At 48.1% G+C, this 15730-nt stretch overlaps 1 protein-coding gene across 2 annotated transcripts in view; it reads left to right on the forward strand.

Moving 5' to 3' along the window:
• The first annotated feature begins 173 nt into the window (after window positions 1–173).
• The window catches only part of CD82 (CD82 molecule), a 41526-nt gene continuing 25969 nt past the window's right edge, over window positions 174–15730 (forward strand). The window contains exon 1 of one of the 2 annotated variants that reach the window (XM_085550243.1): window positions 174–9094. The gene's annotated coding sequence lies outside the window, so the exon portion shown is untranslated. The remainder of the gene's footprint in view (window positions 9095–15730) is intronic. The other variant, XM_015864528.3, reaches the window with a different exon arrangement.

Raw genomic sequence — 15730 nt, forward strand, 5'->3', positions numbered from 1 at the left:
CGAGATGAACGGCCTTAAGTGCACAAACGCTCGGGTCGCTATCTAATGAACATTAGAAGAGCCCAGATACGGGCAGCACCACGCAGGTCAGGTGCGGGACACCCGAACGGGCCGCCTGGGGGCGGTGGGTTCCGCCCCGAGATCTGGCTGAACGTAACCACCGACTCCGCCCCGTGGTCGGGTCGGCAGCTCAGGGGTAGAGCGTCGGAGGGACCGAGCGGAGCGGCGAGCACAGCGGAAAGGCAGGTAGGTGCGGAGAGGCTCCGCGAGGAGGGGGTCGAGGTTGCTGCGCGGGGGGCTCGTTCCCGGATGGGGTTCAGCTCCTCTGGGGCCGCGGTGCGGGGTCGGTGGGTGGAAGTGCGGGGCTGGGTCGAAGCGCCGGGGGATTTCCGCGGGACGGCGCCGGTGGCGCCGGGCTGTGCGGGGCTGCCCCGCACCGCGGCTGGCCGAGGCAGGTTGCGTTCCCGAGGCTGTGCCTGGCTCTCCCCGGGCTGCGGACGGCCTCATGTTGGGGCTGCGGTTAGCGGCCGGCACGGCGCTGGTGGAGCTGTGCTACAAGTGGGGCAGGGGCCGCGAGGTGGGGGCGTGGGGGTGAGCCCGGCAGATCCTCCTGTACCCCAAAAGCCGTCTCTACGGCGTAGAGCAGTCCTGCGTGCGGCTCTGAGAGGTCGACCTTGCGGGAAAAGGCAGTTTCAGGAGGCTGAGCGTGCCCGGCTGTGCCCTGTGGGACGTGGGCAGCCCCGCTGTCCACAGCGGCGTTCTATCCTTCCTTCGAGTTGGGTGAGATGCGACTGTGGTAGTCGTAGCCCTGCTGCGATACCGTTGTGGGGTCTAGTCTGTTCTGCCGTCTTTTTTTCTCCCAAGCTAGTGTTGAAGGGCAGGATTCTGAGTGCTGCCTGAATTTCAGCAGCTGGATGGATGATGGCTGTGAATTGCCACGCAGTGTGATTCCTAACCAGTCTGTTGATACACGGATAAGGGCTTGCTGTTGCCCAGGTGTGCCATCTCTGCTCCACAGCACAGGAGCTCTGCTGCATGTGTTTTAACATCAAATTGAGCACTCAGTATTGAGGAAAAAAAGAAAAAAAAAAAAAAAAAAAAAGAAAAAAAGAAAAAAAAAAAGCCTTGGAATCTAAATGTTGGCTTTAGTACATCCATAAAGTGCATATAGCTCATTCAGGATGAAGTGTTCCCATGGCTTGGACCAGCTCTAGTGTTTCCATCCTGTGCGTGAGACCGGAGCTCCAAACTTGTTCTTGAGAAAATCCCTTTCACATAGCACTGGGCTCACACCTCAGCTCTGGTGTTTGCTGGCTGGCTGTGGAGTGCAGAGCGGAGGCATATGGCCAGGACCTCGCTGTCTGAAAGTCTGTCAGCGTACTTCAGGGTCCCTTTGTAATGGCTCTGCTCTGAAGACCTGGAGAGAGGCATCTGGTGAGAACCACCACCTCTGGTCCGCAGCATTTGCTTGCTTCTTACCTGCAAGCAATAGAAATGGAGCAGGGCACGAGATTAGTACTTGGAGAAAGCCCTCCCACAGGCAATCTCTGTCCTACCCCATTGAAGTTCCTCCCTTAAGAGGATTTAGCAGCTTTAGTGATGCAGCTCATCTGGACTTCCTCCATTTCTGTTGTCTCTATTTTAGTCCTGGGACAGACAGGTGTAGCATGACCTGCAGCTGTGAGCTGGTGTGGGAGATACTCAAGCCGGGCTCCATACACATCTTCTCCTATTACCTGAGCCACCCCTGCCTTCAAGCCCCTCATTAAGTGTGAGGGATCTTAATATGAAAATTTTTATCTGGTTGTAGCTGAGGAAAGGTTTTATCCTTCTCCTGTATCTCTCTGTCCTTGTATCACACCGATAAGTCTGCAGGAGGCCATCTAGGGGCAACAGGTTTTCATTCAATAGATGTTCAATTTGGAAAGGCATGTATAGAAACTACAGATCTGGTACTCACAGGTGTGAAGGAACTTTCCATCCCAAGCAGTAGCTGTGGTTTTTGGTAGGACTACTACAGCAGGAAGCACTCAGCAGAGGTAAAGGGAGCTACTGCTGCATGGACCTTGAGCGCTGATAGCTCAGGGTCTGTTACGGGAAATCCAAAGCAATACTGTAAGGTGGACCATGCCCTGTGCCATGTGAGGTAGTCAGTATTGGTCTGCTTGAGTGGTGCCTGAGGCATATGGTAGTCACTTTCTACCTTATCTCCTACTTGCTGATGGGCAGGAAATGGCATTGGTTCCCTGCTCACCTGGTCCAGCAATGCTCAAACTGTGACTGAGTGCCTTGGAGGGATAGAGGGAGATAACACTGCTTCCCCTGGTCCTGTGCAGCAAGTGGGGACTCTATTTGAAAGAAATCTGCAAGCATCTGAATTAACTGCATGAACTTAATCTTTCTAACACAGATAGACAACCTTCCTCTCCTAGCTCTCCACCTTCATTTGTCTGTGAGTGTAGATCATAACACTGTGGGGTCTGGAGTCCTTACATATGGAAGAGGCTGTCTCTTGGCAAGGCAGAAAAATAGCACCAGACGTGAGGTTGCTAGTTTTGGATGAGCAGTCAGCTGTGGCAGAGCCTGTTTGTTGCTCAGCTGTGTGCTCTGCTGAAAGCTCCTCTTATTATGAGGGCTGAGGTAGTTAATGGCTGACTTGCACCTTGACAGGGTGATAAGTGAAGCACCAGGAACTGCATGCTGGAAATTGCTGAAATCATTGCTTGCGCGCTGACAGATTCAGAGCTAGCTGATATCCTGGAAGACAGATGAGGCATGACTGTGGGCAGCTCTGCAAAATGGGCTGCTCCATGGGTGATAGCAGAAAAAGGGAATAAAACTTAAGCCTTTTAAGATGGATGGGGACCAGAGCATGCAGATGGGGTCTTGTCCCTATATCCAAGTAAGACCCCTCAAACACAGCAGAACCAGGAATGCCAGGCAGCCTGGGGCTCATCCAATACAGGGGAAGGAAAATAAGCCAAAGGCCAGCTTTCTCCTGTGGGAAGAGGCACATGTGCGGGCTGCCTGGTTCTAGTTCTTTTCTCTCTTTGGTGGAGCTCCAGAACTGGGACGCAGCCAAATAAAAGCAGTGCATGTACTCAATTTTTGACACTTGCTATGGAAGTATATGGCCTGCCTGTCTTTAAGGAGCTTGATAGCTTTGCTGTGCCATTAGGAGAGTTGTAAATTGGCAAAGGGCTATTGGCATTTGCTAAGGATGCTGCTAGTTTAGTTTCTCTGCAGTGCAGCCTTAAGTAAGACAGGTGTGTTACAAAGAGATTTTGCTGCAAAGCTGTTGCCTGGCAGTAAGCTTTATCCCTTCCAGTGTGATGGTAATCCCGTGGCTATGTAAACTGGAGAAATACTATCTAGAAAGAGCTATATACATTAGGATATTCAGCAGCCCAGAAATCTGAAGCTATACAATGCAGAGTTCCCCTTGTAGGCAAAAGTAATTGCACTGGAGTCAAAAGGCACAAGGAAAGAGAGGGCTTAGAGGTGAGAGCTGGAGCCATGCACTCCTTCCCACAGCTGCAATCCACTATCCTTGTTCCCACAGCCACCTGCCAGAGCCCCACTGGGTGGTTGGGTAAAGATTAATTAGGTGGAGAAGTTGGTCTATGGTGATTTGCATGGCTGGGCACTGACTTGCTGTAAAGCAGTTCTACCTGTTGGGAATGAAGGAGCCTGTTTGTCAGACCTGCTCCAGAGAAGGGCTTCGTTGTCACTGGATGTGGCTGTTTTGTCTAATAGCACAAAGGCTGCTGCTGTCATCCTATGATATATGGATAAGTAAACTCTAGGCATTCAGAGTTGGCTTGTCTCCTGTGATGGATGACTTGTAACGCAGTTGGGAATCAATTTTGAAATGTAACTTAACTAGAACTCCTCTGCTGCATAAAATGGCTGCATGCTGGCTTTCAGACACTCAGGTTAGATCTTTCCAGAGGCATTTCTGGGTTGCTAGGTGCTCTACAGCAAAAATATCCATGTTGGGGAATGTCTTACTCCTTTTCTGCTTTTTTTTTTTTTTTTTTTTTTTTTTCCTTTCCAATTTCTTCTTGGTCCTGCAACTTGCTTCCTTAGCACTGTTTGAAAAATGAGGACTATGCCATATGTGTGAACAGCAGTTAAAGCGGAGGGCTGCGTTCAGTGATGTTAATATCAAGTGTGTTTTGAGACTTTGGACCCACGTGCCTGTATGTGAGCAGATCAGTTCATCCCTTTCCTGCTTGTAAACGAGCTGTTTGCAGACACACAAAAGGACACCATTCAGGCACTGGGTCTGAAACATGTCTTATGCCAACATGGCACAGTTGGAGAATGCTCTTGACTGCTATGGAGCTGGTCATGTGTGGGCACGCACTAAGTCCTGGGATGAGTCATGTCCTGGGTGGCTTTACTGGAATGGCCTCAGATTCCTAGTGCAGGCTTTTACCAAGTAAACTGCCTCATGTCCCGTCACTGCACTTCTGCTGCTCTTGCTCACAGAGCTAAGCTGAGTGTGGACCCAGAATGCTGAGTTGGGCTTGGGTTAAGGGACCTGTAGTTCAGCAGGGCTCCATCCCCGCTCCAGTTGCCTTGAATTCTGTACTGACCAAGTAGAAATAGCAACTGTTGCACAGCATCTTCCTTGTGCTTGAAGAAAAAGGGCTCAAATGGCAGGCAGCAATTCTAACTGACATCTCCCTGGGGAAAAAAACAGTGAGAGAGAAAGGGGCTGCCTTGACATTCCCAACAAGGCTGAGCTCTTCTTTGCTTTTAGGTCTCTTTCTCTCACAGGTCTTCTGAAGACATTGCACACAGTAACTGAAGAGCCAGACTCTCTTAGTTGTGCAGTAAACCTGTGCATTCTCTTAGGAATAACTTTTAATGAGGGAAGATTTCAGTTCTGACGCAGCTGTGCAACACTTGACATTTGCAGAGCACGGTGTTGTGGTGCAGCACCAAGGTTTCCTGTAACACAACTGTGGGGACTGAGGTCCTGCTGCTGAATGTGCATGGGAGCCTGTATATGCTGAAAGGGGCACTAAGCCAGCTGCTGCCTCTACACAAGAGGCTATTTCAAGTGGGGGCTATTTTGAGGAATGGCACAAGCAGCTTTAATGCCCTCAAAGGCTGCACTGATGTCGTGGCTCTGCTTGTGGTTTCGGAGGCTGATTCTGTATCCCTTTCCATTGTGTTTCATTGTGGCTTCCAAGCCTGTGGGGCACAGTAGCCAAAGCTGTCAGTGTTGTGGCGGTGGCTGAGACTTGATGCTGTTGTAAAACAGTGAGTTCCTGCTACATATCAGCTCCAGGCAGATGGGAAGCTTCTTGCAAACCCAGCTGTCGGCTCCCAGCAAGACCCAGTGGTGTGTATACAACTAGATGGCTGTGCATCCGGCCTTGTCCCACAGGAGTCTAAACAGCTGCTCTCTGTCACTATAGGGTGTTTGCTGTCAGGGGAAACAGCCACTGAGGTGGCGTGTGAGCTGATCTGGGCCAGCCTGTTGCAGGGGAGGTCATGGTGCCTCTCGCCTGTGGCCTGATCTGATGCCAGCATCTCTCTGGAGAGCATCATCACCCAAGTTCTGCTCTTGTGGTGGATTGTTCTCCCATTGGGAGCCTCCTGCCAAAGGAGAAAAACCACTGGTTGCAGTTTGTTATTAGTAAGACTGGCTTGATAGATATTGCAGAACTAATGGGAAGTAGAGATGTCTTCCCCTGTAGCGGAAATGCTGTTAGGGCCTGAAGCAGTGATTGAGCAGCTGGTAGAAGGCAGGGCCAACCCAGGGGAGCTCAGCTGCATGCAGTGCTCCTGAGTGACGGGAAGGAGTGGAGCCAGGATCTACCCCTTCCCAGACCTCATCTAAGGGTTGGCAAGGGTATCTTGCTGGGTATCCCTACCAACGTGAGGTCTTCTAAAAGTAAGCAGCTCTTTTGTTTCGTTTCTACTTCATTGCTGCTGCATTTGGGCTTGTTTGCTATAAATGAAGGCTTTGACACCCCGCTATTACTGCAGTACTTTCCATCCCTTTATAGCACTACTTCCCCCAAAGCCTACTCCCTGAAGGGAGTCCAACATGGTGGAGCAAAGTATTATAAAGAAATAAATCTCTGCAGCTCTATTAAAAAGTAATGATAACCTGTGTTGTAGTCTGCTGATTAAAGATGAAACATAACCCTGTCTTTTTTGTTTTGTCCTTCAAAAATGGGAGTGTTTATCTCTGCATTAAAGTAAAAAAACCAAAAAGCACAAAAAACCCCAACACCCCAGAACTGCTTTTTCCATCCTTTTTCTAACTTTGCTCCATCAAACAGTCTTCCAAAGCGCTTCTGCTCTAAATATAGAAGAGGAGACCCTTCGAGGGAAACATTGAGGCCCCTGGCCTGCCTGGGTTCTGGCTGGACTCAGCCTGTTTTCCAGACAGCTGGAGGCAATGCCATGTGTGGATCCCCGAGGACAGTGAGAAGCCCCTCCTTTTCCTGGATCAGACCCAACTCTGAAAGTCTTGCTGTCTGTTTTAACTGCCAAATTCCTGGGGAACATATCCCATATGTCTGTTCCTCTTGGCCTCAAGCAGCTCTGTCCACAGCCTATGCATGTAATGCTTCTTGCAGTGGGTAGATTTTTAGTTCTTTCTGGATGGTCTTTGGAGAGGCAATTCTAACTGTGGGCAGCAAGTCTGAAATTGACTGATGTCTCACATGGCTCAGTGAGGTCTGCCATGGTCACTTGCCAAACAGCACAGCTGCCAGCTGGGAACACAACTCCTACATGCACCCAGGTGTGTGGTACCTCAGCTGCCAGAGCTCTCTGTTGCAGTAAAACTGAAAGCCCTGCAGCCTCTACTCTAGCTGGCTGAGCCTCACACCTTTATCTCCTAGCTTTGTCTTCTGATATTCCTTCCTGTGGCACTGAACTTAGTGAAGGGTTAAGTCAGGAACAAAGCTACTCTGCTGCAGCTTCTGCAACAGCTTGTGCTGGTTTTGCTGCTTACAATGGTGCCCTTTACAGTAAAGTGCTTTATTCCTCTCTGTAGGAGTGAGGATTAGAATCTGCAAAGGTGGAGGGTAGAAGTACTAGGCAGTGCTATGGTACTCTTGGAGATGTTGCAGCAGCTCTTCCTGGGACTGGCTACTCCAGAAACTGACTCAGAGCTGCCACAGTGGTGGGATGAGCAGGGGGTCTGGCTGCTGTGACACAGGTGTGACATAGTGTTATTGAGGAGAAGTGGAAAATGTGGTTGCAGGTGGGTATTTCTGTTTAGAAATACTCAACATCTGTGCTCTGAACTCTTATACTTCAGGGCTTTTCTTCCCCTCTGCCCTCTCTGGATCCTCATTTTGGAGGGAGGGGTGTGCTTGGGTCAAGAAGTGTGCCTCCAACTTTAACTACCAATAAATAGTACTGCCTTTCTCTCTTCATTCGTGCATGCTGGTAGCGGTGGGCAGCCCAGGTTCAGGATATTGCAAAATGTCTGTCCTCATGATGACAGTGCCATCTAAGCACAGGCAGGCCACCCCCATGAGCTGCAGTGTCCCATCCATTTGACCTCAGGCAGCCCAGCAGAAGGAAATCTTCACCCCAGGCAGCTGCACTGAGCACAGACAAATGTGGTGATTTTTAAAATTTTTTTTTTCTTGTGAATGGTTCTGTCCCATTGATTTTGGAGATTCCTGGGCAAGACATACCTGTTAACTTGCTTGATTTGCACTGTTAGAGACATCCATCTGTGGCCTGTGCTGCAGTCACGCGTACCAGTGCCAAAACGGTAGCATGGCAGCAGGGTGGCTCAGTAGCTGTAGGCATGCAGGCAGCTGGTAAATTGAGAGGATGCTGCAATTAGCAAATGGTCTGTTTGGCAAAAACAAGGTTCTTGACATCATAAATAGTAAGGAGCTTCTTTCTGGGAATAAGCCAACAGGGGCATCCCTTTATGGGCTAAGACACTCATTGCGTCAGTGGACTTGTGCTACTTTCCAATCATGCTGGACCTGCAGCAGTGCTCCAGCTCTGCTTGGTCTGTGGGGCTGAAGGGTTAAAACCTTGGGTTCTTGGGATCAGTGCTTTGCTGTCAGCAAAGAATCTGATACAGAGCATGTGATATGATTACACTAATAACCCGTCTCATCTCTTGTTGGAGAAAGCTGACTTAATTCTAAAGCTTCACAGCCATTCAAGAAGATGAGCCAGAGGAATTCTGCTTTATTAGGTGTTTATTTGTTGTTCTTCTTTTCTGCCACTCCAAGATCAGATGGATGGGCCCTGAGGAGGGAATTTCTTTGGGGAATCCTGGGGCTAGAAGATACCTCAGCTCTTTGGAGAGCTGGTCATGCCCAGCAGCATGGGACCTGAGCACTTTGGCAGGCAGTTGGTTGTCCTGGCAGGGTGTCCACGTTCCTCCAGAGACTGCAGCGTGAGGGAATGCTCATCCTCCCACGCTCCCCTGGCTTCAGTTATGGACTGGGCTGCTGGAAACCCTGCTGTTGCTGGGGAGGGTGGAGGGTGAGCACAGCTGAGGTTAGCTGTTTTCCTGCTGGGGGTGCCCTGCTCTTCTTAGCCCATCCACTGCTCTGTGCAGAGGCCTGCATTCCTGGGCTACATGGTGGGAAAAAGCTGGGGTGTGTTTGCTCCAGTTCCAACCAAGGAACCCAGCTGACAAAAACTTCACATTTGTAAAGTGAATTTCTGCACCTTTCCTACATCCTTGCTAATTCCTGGAAGGAATCATAGGAAATGGGAAACTTCAGTTTCCAGTTGTGGCAGATGCCTGTAAATTCTCAGAAATGTGTTTGGCACGGGTGTGCTGAGTTTAAACACGCTGTAGTTATCTGCCCTAACATCTGAGAAAATGGAAGTAACTGAGAACTGGTTTGTTTTGAAAGGGAACTTAACAGTAGAAAGTCCTTGACCTTGACTTCTTGCGTCGTATGTAGGAAGAGGCAAAGATAAAATCAGTTGTACTACTGATGGCTCCTAGTGCAGGGACAGGGAACCTCTGTCTCTTCACTAGATAAAAGCTGACCTGAAGGTTTTCTTCTCACCCTCAGAAGGGCCTGGAGTTCTGGTGGCTTCACTGAGTTGGAGAGGCAGAAGTCTCAGGAAGGTATCTCCTAAGCTACACTGTAATGGGAGGGGTTGTGCAGCTTTGGATGAGCTCTGCTGACCTCTGGGAAAGCTGTGTACAGTTACATGAGAGGCTTGGGAGCCTGCCCTGTGCTTGTATGGTGATTTCCAGGCTGGTGGGCCTGAAGCCAATGGTAAATGCTTGGTGGGCCCCTTGGCTTTGTTCCTCCCTGGGGAGCTGGTGCAGGAGTTTGTTGCAGAGATGCTGTTTACAGTGTAACAGTACTGGAGATGGGAGGGGGGGAGGAACACACAAAGCTGAGCTGGTCTCTGTTTTGGAGCCATTTAATAGCCTGTGTAGTCAAGTGACAGAGCTGCCCAACCAGTTTTCTGAAATGTGTGTATTCACTGTGATGTGACCTGCAGTGTTTATAAGTCAGTGCAGGAACCTCTCTGGACTCTGCCTGAAGTGCTCCCTACACAAATAGCGATCTAGTAGGTGGTAATCAAGAAGCAAAACAAACAAAAGCAATATTTTGGCTTTTTCTTTTGTTATTTCTGGTAAGGTTGTTTGTGGAGGTCGGGGGAGTTAGCAGGGGAAGAACTAAAAGATATCTGGAACAGGTTCTGGGGGTTTGTTTTTTCCTTTTTTCTTTTGGCAAGCTTGTATCTTCGGTCTTGCTGAATGGAAAAATTTGCTTAAATTGGAGGAATGGAGTGTCCTGCAAGTATTGTCGTGCTGGGCAAGCATGTGTGCATAGACTGAAAATAGCAAAGAACTTTGCTTCCAAGTTGTAGGGAGTGAAGCCATGCTTAAATGTTGGCTCTCTGTCTGAAGGGGGAGGTGCAGATGTTCTTAAAATCTGGTTGCATCTCTTTCAAACACCCAGAAAGGATCATGGGTTCTTGTGAGACCTGCTTTGCTCTTTGATACCAAAATGTACGTTGGTTTCTTTGTAAGTGCAGCGGTGGTGGCTTATAAATATCTGATCACTTCCTTTCACACATCGGAATCACATCTCTAAAATACATATTTCCGTTCTGCAAAATGCGCTGTAGGTTTGCTGTTGAAAAACATGCTGAAAGACTTCTGTGACCATAGAGAGTCTTTAGGGTGCTTTCTAAACTGTCATCCCACTGGGTGATGTGTTGGTCAGATTATTGCACTTAACGGTATGCATACTCCAGAAATGAAACTGAAAGGCTTCGTGTCTTATCAGGTGCACTGGGAACAAATCTATTTCAGTGCTGTAAGCTGATAAAAACTCATTGCTTGGAAATCTGGTCTTGTCAGTGGTATTGACTGCTGACCCAACTTGCTCCAGGGCAGCAAGCATGGCTGAGCTGTATGCAAATGTCTGGCAGACACTTGTGCTAGGGTGTCACCATACCTGTCCAAAACCTGAACAAGCAGCAGCAGTTTGTTGCGCTGCCATTTATAGGCTGAGAGAGCCACGCTGCTGCTTGTGTTGAGCCCTTGTTGCAATTTCCTCTAGCTTAGAGGCAATGGTTTCTACTTAAGGAGCAACTATATCTAGAATAGATGTAATGACTGATAAGATTCTTCCTCTTAACTTATTTCCCCCCCATAATCATTTTCTCCATGTCGTTTTCTGTTTCAGAAGGCTATATTATGCAAACATTTATTTATTTATTTATTTCCTAACTTTTCCTGACACTTTGTTAGAAGCTATAGTTGACTCGGTGGCTCTACCACAGACATTTATCTGTTCCCCCAGAAGTGACCTATTTGGGAGTGCAACCCCTATTAGCAGCCCTAATCTTCCAGGTCCAGGTTGTCCCTCCAATCTTTCTGCTGGAACTAAACAAGAGATACTGTTTGGAAAGTCTGCACCTTGAATGTGATCATATTTATGCTCTCAAGGTCACTACGCAGTTGGTATTATCTCAGCGGAGCTTGAAGAAAAGCTCATTGAATTCAGACCTGAGCATTTCATTGGCTCGGTGGTTGTTTGCTTGCTGGAGACAAGCCGTATGTCCCAGGTGTACTGTAAGTCCAAGGCCTTTGAATTGTAATGTCAACAAGATGAACTCCCTTGGGTATTCTTTGTGCATTACCGGATCTCTGCCTTAGGGCAGTGCTGTACTTGGTTAGAAGAGGCTCAGCAACTCTGCCTTTGTTCATTAACTGGCACTGCTGTGCCAAGCTGTCAAGTTTCTCAACCAGATGACCACAAGGCTGCCTGATTGCCAAGTGTTTGTTCTTCACCTGCATGGAAAGTCAAACATTCCCATTAGCTGGGCTCTGTGGGTGAGGGCTCCTCCCATACCAAGGGAGGTCATGGCCTTCAGAGCCGTCTATAGGAGCACGAATGACCATTCTGTGGCTGCTCTGTCACCGCCTGTGGCTTCTGCAAAGATCTGTCCCGATTTACAATAAGGGCAGTGAAGCACTGGAACAGATTGCCTGGAGAGTTGGTGGATGCCCCATCTCTGGTGACATTCAAGGTCAAATTGGACCAGCCTCTGAGCAACCTGATGTAGCTGTAGGTGTCTGTTCACTGCAGGGGAGTTGGACTAGATGGCCTTTAAATGTCCCTTCCTCAAATAATTCTGCAGTTTGTGGCTTATCTGGATTCTGCAATAGGGAATTCTGGAAATCCCCCCCACCTTGACACAGGTACTTGTGTGGGTCAGGGGGAGCGGTTCTGCCACCTGAGCACTCCCATTTTCTTCCAATGATCTCAGCTGCTGCATCGGGCACAAGATGCAAAGCATTGTGAGCACTGGATGGGCTGCAGAGCTGAGACAGTAGTGGCTGCTGCACCTGTGTTTCTGTAAAGAAAAAAGCTTTTCCTTCAGTGAAGCACAGACACAAGCCAGCCTACTCTGCTTGTGTTAGGATTATTCCTGCTTGCTCCTCTCTTTTGCCACACTGACAAATGAGCCCCTTATTTGTAGTGTGCAGGATCTTGGCAGCTGAGGTGTTGAGCTGTGGGAGCAGGGCTGGTGCTGCAGCAGGCTGTGCTCTCACCACAGGGCTGCACAGCACAGGCACGTACCAGCCAGCCTGAGCCAAGTGTCATAAACTCCAGTGAGCACCAAGCACGCAGTGCTGGCTAGGTGGGGGCAGTGCAGAGTCTAGTTTGACGCTGCAGATTTGCAATTAAAAATTAACTTTGTCTCCCCACACCTTGACTGATGTGGTGATAACATCTGCATGCACCTGCTCCCAGCACAGCCACTCTTGTGGAACAAGATGATGCTCTTCCATTGCTGCTCCTTGCATGTGTCCTGGGCTTTGTGCTTTGCATACTGGCTCTGCTGTTGTCACTATGAGCCTGAAAGCTGGAGATGCTGCAGGGGATAGGGAGCAATTCGTGTTGCTGCATGGCTTGCTCAGTCTCTTATGTCTTGTCTGTTGGAAACCCAAAGTTCTAGCCTAGGAATGCCTTCTTCCAGGTCCTAGGGCAGAGCACCCTGATAGTTCAGATTTAGCCACACCAGTGCTAACCAGGTCATGTATGCAACTGAGATGTTACTGCTTTAGTGCTTTAGTTACTGCTAGACAGGTATGAACAGCCCTGAGTGTCATCACAGAATAGGGAAGGAGAAGCAGGGAGATACTTTGCTGTGGAAATTGACTGTATGGTCTTCTGTGAAGTGCTCTGCAGAGCTGGCATCGCTCTGTAGGGTGATGTGGAAAATCAGAGGTGTGTGGGTGGGATTGTTGAAAAGACTGTGTGGGACTTCTTAGTGAAGGATGGGTGTAGGGAAAACATGTAAAAAAATCTGAGTGATGAAAGCAATTAGGGTGGAGAGGAAAAGGAGAAAACAATGCACGACTGTGAACAAACAGTGGAGTTAGAAAGTTGTGAGCTTCATTTATTAGACCTTTGCACGCATTGCTGCAGGATGTTGGGGCTGGAAATTTAGGCAGCTGCCAGAGGCGAGCAGTGAGCTCTTCAGTGGCAAGGGCAAGAACAAGGGCTGTGTTATGTGTGTCACAAGTCCTGCCTGCTTCTGGGCTCAGCAATCTGGCCAGATGGAGAAGCCCACAAATTTTGGGACCTGTAGGTTTGCCTGGTTGTGATACTTCCAAACTCATATTCCCAATCTGTCCCATCTTGACTTCCTCTGAGCTGCTGCTTCCATGGTGTTGCTTGTATTGTGACTGCTTCTGCAGCCTTAGAAGTTAGGATCTTGTGGAATTTTATTAATGTAATGAACAGAAGTTTTAGTAAGGATTACATGAGAATTGAAAAACATATTGTATTTCAGTATGTGGAATCCAGAGTTATGCTAAAAGCTCAGGGAAAAACCCTGAAGACCTGGTTTACTTTGGGCTTGAAAACTGTATTTTGAATTGTTTCTTTATTGCTGGGAGCTATGAAGGAGGTGTATCTCCCTGTGGTAAGAGTGGCATGTAATGCTGTGATGTGCAGTTAGGTTTTTTTTTTTGTTTCTAATAAAATATTAAAACTAGAATGCATTAAGCAGCTGGGAATAGAGGGGTCCTGAAAGCAGATCTTTTACTCTGCCACCTCAGGCACAACTTCTTCCACAGCAGCTCTTTTCAGCTTGTTTGACGATGTAATTACCTTAGGTTACTATTGTAATGATCCTAATAGCTTAGCAAGTCTGTTTTCCTAACTAATCAAAATAGCAGGGGGCAGAGTCAGAGATGGGCAGCACTTGGCTACTCCCTGCTGGGAGCAAGCACTGAGAAATGCTCCCTGGGCTTGAGAAACAGAGACTGCACCTAGGTTGGGGCATTTGGTAAGAAGATTGATGGCCTGTGTGAGATCTGTCTGGCTAATTGCATGGCTAGGTCAAAGGGTAGCAGAGCTCTTGAATTCCCCACAGCATGTGTCCATCATTGCTTGGGGACCTGGCTCCCTAAATGTTGAGGAGGGTACATAAATGGTAGAGGAGGGTGCTCGCTGCTTGGTGGCAGACTAGCTGGTTGTAACAAGGCCTGCATACCAGTTTAACTCCAGAATTAGCCTAAATATTTAATAAGATTAAGCAAAAGCCTTTAATTGAAACAAAAGAGTGTGCTAGGTTCCTGTGACCCTTGGTACACCCAGGCAGGCAGTAGGAAGCACTGCTGACCTTGCTTCCCACTGGGCCTGGTTCCTCCCAGCAGGACTAATGCCTCAGCTTGTTCTACTCTTCCTCTGACTGCTGCCTCTTACCGCAGCAGCGTGGGCTGTCTGAAGCAAGGAGCTTGCCAAAGCAGTTTTTAAGGAACTTAAGAGCTCCATTCCCTCTGCAGGAAGTGTAGCTGCTCAGGGACAGGAAGGAGAAGCAGGAAAGCTGACTTTTGAGGTGTTCCCCGTAGCTGACCCCATGCATCAGTCAGCTGCACTGCTTTCCCAGGAGGAGTACAGCTCCAGTCCCAATGGTGGTCTGCTGGCCATGTCAGAAACTTCTGAGCTCTTTGCTGTCAGACAAGTGAGAACTTGTACTTTACAGTTATACAGACGTATTTACTCCTGAAGTCCTGTAATGCAAAGACCTGATAAGGACTTACTGATAATATGCTTTCTAATTCTCAATACTGAGAGCAGTCTTGCCTATCTTTTCTCATGCAGGGTTACACAGGCTTTAGGCATGGTAATTAAAATCAAATACAGAGAGTTATGTTCTTTGTATGGCAAAGACCCACACTGTAGTTTCATTCTTCCCCTCTCTGTTGCGTGCTAGCCACAGGCTACAACTTGCATGGCTGGTACCAACAGACTAACATCAGCATCCCAATCTATCATCCTATGCTGCCTTGTACTTATATGGTTGGAAATAGGCACTTTCTGAAATTTTACGTGTTTTGCAATTGGAGCAGAGTTGGTGGTATGTGAGTAACTTGCTGGTTCTCAAGTGCTGCTGAGCCATCCAGTGCAGAGTTGCACTCAATAAGCTTGATTTCGTGTGTCATGGTTTAATAATTTTGTAATTTTTGCTATCAGTATTCCACATCATAACATCATATAAAGCATGAATAATTTTACTGAATCTGCAACTTATCAGAAGAAGACTACATCTCCCAGGGAACAACACGATAGGTCACGGGACCTGGACTCTATATTAACTCTGTCGCAGAACAGACTGAGGTCTTTCGAGTTCTGGCGTTCAGGGGAGTGTGTGGGAGCCTTCAGCCGTTCGCCTAGATTCACAGTAGGCCTCTCGGTTACGGGACTCATTCTCTCTCCTATTTTGCTTGATTCGTTAGCTCAATTTTCAATTATATTGTATTATATTGTGTTATCCTGTATTTCGATATAGTATTTAGTAAATAAGTGTGCCTCCTTAGATCGTTGCCGCTGTTTTCTTTCCCTAATTAATTTTTTCCTTTCGGCCTAGGGCCCCTTCGGGGCCTACGGCCCCCTGTCACGGACGCAGGTGGATTTTTAGTTCAAACCGTGACAGATTTTGGTGGAGAATGCGGGCAAATTGAGTTGCTGTTTTTCTGTGTTTTCTTCTGTTGCTCTTTTAGCTTTTAACAGAGCTACGAGTTTTTTTCCCTGTTAAGGAGCTATCTCGTGTTTGCGATTCTGCACCTGCGAGCTTGACCTTGAAAGTCCAGGCGGACTGCCAATACTCCGGTATATTTTATAAACACTGCTGAGCTTTGTTTTCTTTTACTTTTTTCTCTCTATTGGAGGAAAAAAGATGTTTTCTCTACTAAATTTGTTTTACCAGGGACTGTGTGCCA

The sequence above is a fragment of the Coturnix japonica genome, chromosome 5, assembly GCF_054131305.1.
Source record: "Coturnix japonica strain WE chromosome 5, WE-NBRP24, whole genome shotgun sequence".
Classification (NCBI taxonomy): Eukaryota; Metazoa; Chordata; class Aves; order Galliformes; family Phasianidae; genus Coturnix; species Coturnix japonica.